Source organism: Rhincodon typus, chromosome 41, assembly GCF_021869965.1.
Source record: "Rhincodon typus isolate 14 chromosome 41, sRhiTyp1.1, whole genome shotgun sequence".
NCBI lineage: Eukaryota > Metazoa > Chordata > Chondrichthyes > Orectolobiformes > Rhincodontidae > Rhincodon > Rhincodon typus.
Window position 1 is genome coordinate 8,939,544 of NC_063372.1, and position 12,269 is coordinate 8,951,812.

Below are 12,269 nucleotides of genomic sequence, written 5' to 3' on the forward strand. Positions count from 1 at the left end.
CCTTTTGTGGAAGAGAATTCCAAAGACTCATGCCACCCCCACCCCATGAATTAAAATTCCTTATCCCTGTCTTAAGTGAGTGACCTCTTATTTTTAAACAGCAACCCCAAGTTCTAGAATCTCCCACAAGAAGAACTATCCTTTCCACATCCACCTGCTCAAGTCCTCCTAGGATCCTGTATGTTTCAATCAATCACCTTTTAGTTTTCTCAAGTCCAGCAGATACAAGGCTAACCTGTCCAGCTTTTCCTCATAAGGCAACCAACCCATTAGTCTGGTAAACCTTCTTTGAACTACTTCCAATACATTCACATCTTCTCGTAGGTGCAGTGACCAGTACTGTACACAGGTGCATTCTATATATCTGAAGCATAACCTGTCCACTGAAGGATGCCAAGCAGACACTGAAGGGTCCATCCAGAGGCTGACAGATGTGGAGACTACAGACACAGGTAAGAGACAGAAAGAGAGAGAGAGAGAATGTCCCATGACTAAATAAACCACAGTTGTCCAGCTATTATTGTGGAGTCTCAGCTGTGGACTGAGATAAGAACATAAGAACTAGGAGCAGGAGTAGGCCATCTGGCCCCTTGAGCCTGCTCCGCCATTCAATACGATCATGGCTGATCTTCTCGTGGACTCAGATCCACTTAGGCGCCCACTCACCATAACCCTTAATTCTGTTCCTGTTCAAAAATCTAATTTTGCCTTAAAAACACTCTACGAGGAAGCCTCAACTACTTCACTGGGCAGGCAATTCCACAGATTCACAACCCTTTGGGTGAAGAAGTTCCTCCTCAATTCAGTCCTAAATCTGTTCCCCCTTATTTTGAGGCTATGCCCCCTCGTTCTAGTTTCACCCACCAGTGGAAACAACCTCCCTGCTTCTATCTCATCTATTCCCTTCATCGTTTTATGCAAGATCCCCCCTCATTGTAAATTCCAGGGAAAGTGAACATCCTGTGCACCCCGCCTGCTACCCCCTCCCCCCCCCCCCCACTCCAGTGCCAGTACATCCATTCTCAAGTAAGGAGACCAAACCTGTACACAGCACTCCAGGCATGGCCTCATCAGCACCCTATACAGCTGCAGCATAACCTCCCTGTTTTTAAACTCCATTCCTCTTGCATGGCAGCCCAGAAGAAAAGGCTGGTAAAACTATGGTGCCCTGCTCAATGTCTGTTAGCATCAACCATGTTGGCCACAGTGGAATTTGAACTGATTGAAATGGTCCACAAAAGACGTCAGATGTAAAGCAAAACCCAGATTAGGACTGACAATGGGCATGGGTGAGAACAGACATAGTATGCAAGAGCCAAAGATTGTGTTTGAAAGCCTATTTAAATTCTCTTTAACTATTAATGCAAAAGTCATTCCAATTTTAATATTTTCATGTGTTTATATTGAGTGCTTGTCACTTGATTCCAGATGGAACTGCTCTGAAATTCACAATGATATTATCCAGTAAGATGATTTGGGCCTGTACACCGTGCTAAGGGATTATGATCAAGCTTTATTTTTTTACCTTTATTAAATTATAAATAAAGCATAAAAGGGAACTTCCATTTATATGGCATCTTTTACATCGTCAAGATGTGTTTCAATATTTTTCACAGCCAATATGCATCTGTACAGTCCCTGATAATGACCAGATTGTTACTCATGTAATTTGAAGAATAAATGCTGGCCAGGCGCAAGGATCAGTTAGCTGGATGGCCAGTTTACAATGCAGAGTGATGCCAACAGCATGGGGTTCAATTCTTCACAGCAAGCTGAGGTTACCACAAAGGATTTGCCTTCTTAGCCTCATCCCTCACGAGGTGTGTCAAGTTAAACCCTCCCCAGTTGTCACTCTCCAATGAGGGAATACCCCTACGGTCTGGGAAGACGATGGCAACTTTACCTTCTTTCCTGGCCAAGCCACCAGGGAGAACTGCCCCATTCTCTGAATAGTGCCCGAGAGGCACTTGTGCCTCCCCCTTTCTCTCAGACAGCCATTAGTTTTTGGAATTCTCTCCCCAAGCAACCAGCTGCAAATGGATCACTGAATAGATTCAAAGCTGAGTTAGACAGAATTTTTTTTTATTGGGAACCAAGGGTTATGAGTGGGAGGCAGAAAAGTGAAATTAAGATCACAATCGGATCAGCTTACTGAATGACGGAAATGGTTCAAGGGGCCGAATGGCCTAATCCTGCTCCTACGCTTTATGTTGTCAGGGCAGTCAGGGACCTCGGTGAAACCCAAAATTGTAAATACAGATCAACTGAAAGCAAAGTGAGCTGCTGATGCACCGTCCCAAATTCCAAGGCGAGTCGCAGTTTTGAAGTGAAGTGCAATTAACAGGCAGTGGGACAATTGGACAGGTATTCAGACCCCAATTTAATGCATTCAATGCTATTTTAAAAATTCCATTGTAAATTCTGTGTCCACTGGGAAGAAGTGTAATTGCAGGAAGATCAGGCAGGCAGTTTCAATGTCGAGAGAGGAATGATAATTGTTGACAAAACAGGTAGCGTTGAGTTGAATAGATACACACTACGTGTTCACCTTCTGTAACATGCAACGAACTCACACATAGTCGTTTTCCCCATCACCTCGTGCTTGCTGACCTGCATTGGAACCTGGTTCAGCAACACCTTGATTTTAAAATTCTCATTCTTAGCTTCCAAATCCCTCCGTGGCCTCACCCCTCCCTACCTCTGTAACCTCCTCTAAAAATCTCTGCAATCTCTGCCCTCTTCTGATTCTGGCTTCCAGCACATCTCTGATGTTAATCACTCCGTCATCAGTGGCTATGGTGTCATAGAGTTTGTACAGCATAGAAAGAGGCCATTCAGCCCATTGTGTCCATGTCTGTCATCAAACATCAATCTATTCTAGTCCCATTTCCCAGCACTTGGCCCATAGGTTGTATGCTATGGCATTTCAAGTGCCCATCTAAATATTCCTTAAATATCTTGAGGGTTCCTGCCTCTACCACCCTTTCAGGCTGAGTTCCAGATACCAATGTTCTCTGGGTGAAAAAAAAATCTCAAATCCCCTCTAAACCTCCTGTCCTTTACCTGAAAACTGCGCCCCTAGTTATTAACCCATTTACTAAGGGGAAAAGCTTCTCCCTAAATATCCTGTCTATGACCCCCTCAGGGCTTTCCACACCTCAATCAGATACCCCTCTTAAGGAAAACAACCCTAACCTATCTAGTCTCTCTTCAGAGCTGAAACATTTCACCCCAGACAATATCCTGGTGACTTTGTTCTGTACCCTCCAGTGCGATCACATCCTTCCTATAGTGTAGAGACCAGAGCTGCACACAGTACTGAGAAGGCCCTAAATTCTGCAATTCTTTTTCTAAACCTCTCCACCTCTCTCTCCTCTTTTAAGACACTCCTTGAAACTGACCTCTTTGACCATAATTTCAGTCCTTACGTGGCTCAGGTTTAAATGTGGCTTCCTAACGTTCCTGTGAAGGACCTTGAGATATTTTGAGACGTTAAAGGTTGTTTATAAATATAGGCTGTGGAAATAAAACCTGTCATCGCTGCGCCTTAAATTACATGGTGCAAGAACAAGTCCCCACCACATGGCCTATTCCTAGGAATTCCTGAAAGGACAAAATAGACATTCTCACCAAAACATGAATACAACTGTCTCACAACATGCTTTTCTTTCTGAGCAGCTTTGAACGCTGCAGGTTTCAAAGATACAAACGCATCCCAAGTTAATTTCCTTTCTTGAGAACACACTGGTGAAATGGTTCAGAAAAGGTTTACAAGGATGTTGCCGGGGTTGGAGGGTTTGAGCTACAGGGAGAGGCTGAATAGGCTGGGGCTATTTTCCCTGGTGTCAGAGGCTGAGGGGTGACCTTATAGAGGTTTATAAAATCATGAGGGGCATGGATAGGGTGAATAGCCAAGGTCTTTTCCCCAGGGTAGAAGAGTCCAAAACTAAAGGGCATAGGTTTAAGGTGAGAGGGGAAAGATATAAAAGGGACCTGAAGGGTAACTTTTTCACACAGAGGGTTGTGCATGTATGGAATTAGCTGCCAGAGGAAGTGGTGGAGGCTGGTACAATTACAACGTTTAAAAGGCATCTGGATGGGTATAAGAATAGGAAGGGTTTAGAGGGAAATGGGCTAAATGTTGGTAAATGGGACTTGATCAGATTAGGATATGGTTGGCATGGATGAGGTGGCCCGCAGGGTCTGTTTCTGTGCAGTACAGCTCCCTGACTGTATGCTCAAAGGCCAACACTCAGTTGGAGTGAAGGTGAATAAACTCAAAAGGTGTAGACAAAGATCATGTCAATTTTGTGTTTTGAATGCCTGTAGATTGTGGAAGGAAGGGATGACTAAGGAATGTGAAGACTGCCACAGTTTGATATCCTTGGATAGAAAAAGATGGCACAAGTGGGAAGGAGAGATGATTTGTAGGACTGGCTATTAAGAGTTTAAGGGGAACAAGACTGAGGTGCACAGAGGACCATCACTAATAGTTTATTTTGCATTTGGTCATGGCATGTGGGCGAGTTGCCTGCCCCTGGTTGCCTTCGAGTTGGTCATGGTGAGCCACCTTCTTGGTGCCCTGCTGTCTGTGTGGTTTACGGACACCGACAGCATTGATAGCGAGTGAGTTTCAGGATGTTGACTGAGAGACAGTGAAGGAATGGCGATCAATTGTAGATTGTGGCTTATGAATTGAGCTTTGAAGCTGAGAAAAATCCTTCCAAAGGTGGTGATTGACTTGTGCGCTGAGTCTAAAACCCTGATGTCGGCACAGGACAACCCATTTCTGTTTGCCAGCCGTATGTGACATCTGTTTTGTGTTGGTGTGTCTTAAACTCCCACGCACCTATATGGCAACTCAGTCTGTACTACCTGCTTGATTCGATGTGCCAGCGGTTAGGGCAAGTATAACATGAAATGTGTTGCTGAGCTGAAAAGCTGGGGACAACCTCCAATGGATGTGCACTTTGGTGCCAAAAAAGGGCCACCTTATACATTGCGCCAACTTTGTTTTTATTTCAAAAATACTTTATTCATAAAAAAGTCTTTATATATATTCATAGTCACAAATGCACTTCAGCTGTGTACAGTAGCATATTGAGGAAACAAACAAACAATGAAGTTTGACTCTCTCTAAACAAATCAAAGGCATCTCTCACTTTTTTTCTGAAGAAGGGTCCCGACCCGAAACGTCGACTTTCCTGCTCCTCTGATGCTGCCTGGCCTACTGTGCTCCTCCAGCTCCAAACTGTGTTGTCTCTGACTCCAGCATCGGCAATTCTTACTATCTCTTACTTGAACCAGACTATATTTACATGCATTTGAGGCAGCAGGAGGGTCTGCTAACTGAATGGGCCCCCATTTACCTTCAGCAGAAAGACCTCAGACAGTGGTCTTTCTCCACTGCACCTTGGCGGCAACTGCCCCAAGCTTTATAGGGTGTCCCGTAGCACATAGTCCTGGACCTTGGAATGTGGGAATCTGTAACATTCAGTTGGGGTCAACTCCTTGTTGTGGAAGGCCAACAAGTTTCAGGCAAACCAAAGATTGTCTTTCACTGAGTTGATGGTTCTCCAGGTGCAGTCGCTGTTTCTGTCGGTGTGCGTCCCGGGGAACAGACTGTAGAGCACAGAGTCCTACGTCACAGAGCTGCTCGGGACGAACCTCGATAAAAACCATTGCATCTTTCTCCTGCATCAACTTATACAGCGTAATCTATGGTTGTTCTAAGTCAGGAAGATGTCCAGCCCTGAGATTGGTGGTGGTCCCTTGCGTATGCTGCCCTTCTGGGTGGTTGAGGGATTTGGACGTGTCTTTGGTGAGCCAGAAGGACAAGGAAGATTGTAACGAGAAGAAAACATTTAATGCCTCGTGATCTCATGAAATACTTTGACTGAAAAGAACAATATTCAAGAATTAACACACAAATGAATGCGCCAAGGATGTTAATATCGTTGACCATTTTTAAAAGAAGTTTCCTGTAAAAGGGGGTCTCGATGATGAGCTGCACTTTAAAATCTGATGAACATGATTCAATGGGCACAAATGATTACTGATAATTGCACACTTCAGCAGGGAGAAGCCTAAATCAGTATGATCGCCAGTCACTCTTCGTTCAAATCTTAACTGCCTCTTCAAATGCAATTCTTGTAAAGAACAAATACTGGGTCGCAACTCTGTAGAATAACTGCTGGAGTGGTCCCATTTACAATTGATCATCATTTAAATGACTTTTATCTGAAAGGATGCTTTTAAAACTGAATGCTAATGTATTGATTTAGAGCTATCAGAGGAAGAGATCAGCTATCAGCTGTTAGGAAGCAACATTATCACAACATGTGGCCGATTCTGTGATCAATTTTCAATGAAAGGGTTTGGTTTGGGATGCTATTTCAAAGAGGAACTCTGACCTTTTGTTCCTAAACAATAGCTGGAAGGGATTCAAGTCTCAAAGTAAGATCTGGTGCAGATGAGAGGTGCAGAGTAGAAGAACTTGAGTGAATTCTGTGCCAAACAAAACAAAAAAAATCTATCCCAAAACTGAATCCAAAAGATAGTTTATTGTGTGTAATTTGTTACCTTGGGTACAAAATACATCTTTGTTGTGCCATTTCAGAGAGACGTCCTGCCCCTATCTGCACTTCCTCTTCATCAGCGGCAGAAAGTGGGTTTAAATCCCACTCCTTAGACTGAAGCACATAAAACAAACCTGGCATTCCTCAGAGCAGACTGGAGGGACCTTCCCTCAAATCAAGACCCCGTCTGCCCTCTTAGGTGGACATAAAAGATCCCACGACCACCATTTTTGAGGGGAGTTCTACTATGCATTGAACTGTGCATTTATCAAATTGGTGTTTGTGGGAGCTTGCTGTGCGCACATGTGGTTGCCACATCTTGTACATTACAATAGCGCCTGTACTTCAAAAGCTCTTGTAAAATGCTTTGGGCTATCCTGACTTGTGAAAAGTGCTATATACATGCCAGACTTCACACTTTTTTTCTTTCATTTCTTTATTCGCCCAGCTTAAATCATCCATCCCGAATGACCTTAAAATCTCTGTGCCACTTCCTTCCATTTGTATGTAGAAAAACCTTCCTGATACCAGCCCTCATTCAGCCTTTAGCTTGGCTGAAATTGCAGCCCCTCGATCTCCTCCTGCACTTGAATTGAAAATAAATGTTCTTGTACGTTTCCACCAGGTTACCTGCCAGACACCTCCTTACACGGTTCAAAAGTCTATGTCTCTCCAATTTTTTGTCTTAACTCAGACCTGCAACATCAGGAAGCAATGCTGTAGCTCCGCACGGCACTGATGTTTCAATGTGTCACTTATTTCTCAGTCAGGAGAAATGGACACTCAAACAGCATCAACCATCTGTAGTCATACAGGACAATTAACATATGATAATGTCCAAAGGCACTTCACGGGAACATTATTAGCCAAAAACTTAACACTAAACTAACATAAGTGATGTTAGGATGTGTGAACAAATGCTTTGCCAAAGAGAAAGATTGAAAACACTGAGTTAAAGGAGAAAGAAGTGGAGGGGAATTTCCAGAGTCCTCAGCCAGGATGGCATGACCACCATTGGGAGGATGTGTTATATATTGGCTCAGTGGCTAGTACCATTGTGTCACAGCAGCAGGGACCTGGGTTTGATTCCACTCTCAGGTGACTGTCTGCGTGGAGTTTGCACATTCTCCCCGTGTCTGTGTGGGTTTCCTCCGGGTGCTCCAGCTTCTTCCCACAGTCTAAAGGCGTGCAGGTTAGGGTGGATTGGCCATGCTTAAATTGGCATGATGTGCAGGATAGCTGGATTAGCCATGGGGAATGCGGGGTTATGGGGATAGGGTAGGGGGATGTTCTTTGGAGAGTCAGTGCAGACTCAATGGGCCAAGTGGCCTCTATCTGCACTGTAGGGATTCTATGGTTTTATATTTAGATCTCTGCAGAGAGGACACTAGTTCCTGGGTGTGTCAGAACTTTATTCAAAATGTCAAAAATGTCTTCTCAATGCATCTAGCTCAGCTTTCCAGCTCTTTATTTACTCTTCCCTGAGTCTGCCCCCAGGTTTAGCCTCTGGAGCACAGTGAACACCAATAGTAAACGGACTCACATCATCAAATACAAAGCAATTGAACACTACAGGATGAAAGGTGAGGGAGAGGCCAGAGCTGGAGGTACATGAGGTTCTTGAAGGGTTGTAAGAATGAAGGAAGTCTTATAGACCAGACCAGACCCCCTCAAAATATTTTAAGAAGGTAGCCTGGACCCTAACTTTTTCTTATCTTCAAAGCAAACATAAAATGTTTGTTCCAGATGCAATGCGACTGGTCAAACTACTCGATGTTAAGCAATACACAATTTATTTAAACACTGTATTTAAAATACAACCAAAGAAAGAGAAATTTGGAATAACTTAACTCTATTGGAAAACTTAACAGAATAATAGACATAGTAACTATTACTAATTAATTATTCCAATATAGTAACATCCCCATAAACACCCTTGGCAATAAAACAGGAAAATTCAGCCACAGATTCTCACATGCAGTTCTCCAATCCAGGAAGAACATCGAGGAAAAATTCAGAGAGAGTAGCAGCTGGGAGCCATTCACTGAAGCTTCCAACTCTGTTGAGACCCCAATAGCTTCTGATGCTACTGAGAAAACAAAAACCCAGAAATCCGGAACTGAGAGAGCTGGCCACACCCATTCAGACTGTTTTAAAAAAAACCCAAGGCTTCCCAAGCTGTTTACACAAGTGGTATAAGCTAGCCAGTGCGGTACAAGCTAGCCAGTGTGGTACCACCGCCTTACAACCTCTCCGAAAAAAAAAATCCAGGACAAAATAACTTCTCAAAGCGACAGCATCATTGCAGAAGTTACAGAGATAGGAAGGGACGTGAGCAGGGATTGGGCAGTTAGTACGGTGCAGGTTGCTCCCCCTGTAGATACTGGGAGCTAACCCTTGCTAATTAGGCCCTGCATTGCTGAGTGGGAAGCAATGGTAACCTACTCCTTGCTCCTCCAAGGCCATTTTTATGTATCCAAATCAAGTGGGTGAAGAGATTCGAGGCTAGAAGTAGCCCCAGGGAGCTTGTGGGGGTTGGTGTGGGGGATGAACTTGCTATCTGTTTCACTAGCTCCTTTTTGGAACCTTCTGTGTGACAATTCTATTGCCCTATCTCACAACACATCCTGAGGATGGCAAATGTGCAGTGTCATTCAAATTCTTTCTGCCTTCAAATATCACGGAATTAGCACTGTAATTGAATTGCTGCCTCTCTTTTCAGGCACTGAAGAAGCTGCTGTGAGCCTCCAGCCTTTTCGGTTATTATCACCCTCACCCTGCATGTCGCTTGTCTCTTGCATATTACATACCTCACACCTCTCCCTGACTCTTCTTGTTGTTTTGAGTCTGTTCAGATTTTTGTTAAGACTGAGATGCACTCTCTCTCTCTCTCTCTCTGTCTCTCCCCCCGCCCACCCAGCACTCCTTAGTCACAGTATAAATGTAAATGCTTTACCCAGTTCCCACAATGGCCAATTGTAAATGTTAGGTCACGTCTATTGACAGTGCATGCATGTCTATCATGCACCACTTCCAAATATGGCGCATGCACATTTCAACAAAGGCTCATCGCCAATACAGGTTGTTCTGCTATAACGCATGTTTCATTAACGCGAATTGGCTGTAACGCAATTGATGAATCGTGGGAACTGTTTGGATAACGCAAACTTTCTGCTGTACAGGTATAGCAATTTTCTACAGCGATTCCCCTATAACGCGATTTTCTAAAGCGCTAGGTCACACAAGAACATAACTATCGCGTTATAGGAGAACTGCCTGTATGAAAAATGGCAGCAATCAAATAGGCACAATAACTCACTAAGTAAAGGGAGTGAGGCCTGAGGGTTGGCAAGGGGGAGGGAGAGGGAGCTCCCTTCTCCCCCCATTACCATCCCCACTCTGCCATCACCGCCCTTCCTCCTTTGCCCTCCATTCTCATCGCCCCGACCCCCACCACTGAACTCCATTCCAGTAGTGCACTTCAATCCTGCACATGCACAGTTCCTTTGCATATGATGCCATTGGAATTCTACGTGGTGACGTAAGGCCTGTCTACACGACAATGTGATACGGGCAAAATTGTTGCACATGTGGAGTTCCAGATTTGTGTACATGAATAGTTGTGGATTTTTGCAGATACATGGTTCCAGATTTTTGCACACGTGCGGTTCTGCATTTGTGCACATGCACAGTTCTGGATTTGTGTGCAAGTGCATTTCTGGATTTGTGCACATGCACAGTTCTGGACTTGTGCGCAAGTGCATTTCTGGATTTGTGCACATACATGGTTGCTTATTTGTGCGCATGTGCAGTTCTAGATTTGTGAACATACACAGTTGAAATTGGTGCCGGATGTCAGCAGACACTGGCTAAAGTTTAACCATATTGGGTTTATAATAGAGATCGGTCAATAAAGTTTATTTGATGAATAACATAAATATTGTTTTATTATAAAACAAGACATATTCATCAATAATTCAAATTGAATTAGCACATAGTTTGAATTTTAAAGTGTAAATACTTACCCTTCTAAACAACGCTTCATAAATTAAAAAAAACTTTCTCTGCAGTGATCAATCTTAGAAGAAAAACAACACTTTGGACAATAATTGTTAGTTCTTGAAAGATAGAAGGCTAAGATATGAAATATTCAGGATGACTTTTCAATGAGCATCTTGGCACATGTAGACAGGAGTCACTAAGCACAGGCAGCTGGCACTGGGACGTTTGCAGACATAACTCATTCAGGAAATATCAAGAGGAAGTCTTTCAGGATTTTTAGAACAGTTGGATTAACAACTTCAGATATCACACTGGACTCTGAAAGGCTTTTCTCAGAAAGGCAGAGGCCGAGCTGTGTAGCTTCTGTCTTTCTCAGCAGCTGAGCATCAGACAATATCCAAAACAAAGACAAAGTTGGGACAGCCATAAATACAAGCATGTGATTTCCAGTAAGTCTAAGCAATTAACTTAAGCCACATGACTTTCAAGAATTGCCTTTAAAAAAAAGTCCCGACGTGTCTTTTTCATGTCCCCTTCAAAGAAAAGGCCTGATATTAGAATTAGAATTAGCTTTATTGTCACATGTACTCAAATGAATGCAGTGAAAAGAGTGTAAGTCGCCGCTTATATTTTGCCAGTCTTTTCAAATGAACCACTATCCCTAACCCTTTAAACAAATCTTCAATCAAATAAATAATGAAGTGTCTTCAGAACAATTTAATTGTCACATTGTACGGTTTCACTGAAGTGCAGCCTCTGAAATCGTGCTAATGTGCAATTTCTGTTTGGTGCTGCAGGGAAAAGGAAGAGGGATAATAAATAGAAAGATATATGGCTAGAGGGAAATGGAGAGAAGCTGGGTGAAGGGTCGTGTGAAGCATTAATACCAGCCTGGATCAAATGGGCTGAATGGCCTGCTTCTGTGTAAAGAGTAAGCCAGCTTCAGGTACTATGAGTAAAATTATTGAAGCTCAGATGTTGGAACTGCTGTTCTCATCGATGGGTTGCCTCTAATTTAAAAAACAACACACAGTTCCATATATTTGTGTGGATTTGGTGCCACGAGGATGAGTTTGCTGTGGAGATTCTTGTCGGTTAAATGCCAGGCTGCACACTGAAGTACAGGGGAGTAGCACTTTTAGTGTCAGCACCAAGCATGCCAGGTGAAATCAAGAATGGGTCTCAAGCTGCCAGTTTCAAACAAGCCATCCCTCTCTTGCCCCCCTCCACCCACAGATCAACGAATACCGCTCACGTTTGGACATTGAGCAGTTTTTCCGCCGCCTCCGCCTCCACGCTTACTTCTTCAACCGTGAACCTAACCCTCCCTCTACTGACCCCTTCTCCCGCCTCCAACACACCCCCTCCTCCTGGACACCACCCCAAGGCCTCCTACCCTCCATCGACCTCTTCATCTCCAACTGCCGTCGAGACATCAATCGGCTCAACCTCTCCACCCCTCTCACCCACTCCAACCTCTCCCTGCAGAACGTGCAGCCCTCCGCTCCAATCCCAACTTCACCATAAAACCCGCAGACAAGGGAGGCACAGTTGTAGTATGGCGCACTGACCTCTACATCGCCGAGGCCAGACGCCAACTCTCCGACACCTCCTCCTACCGCCCCCTTGATCATGACCCCACCCCTGAGCACCAAACCATCATCTCCCAAACCATCCACAACTTCATCA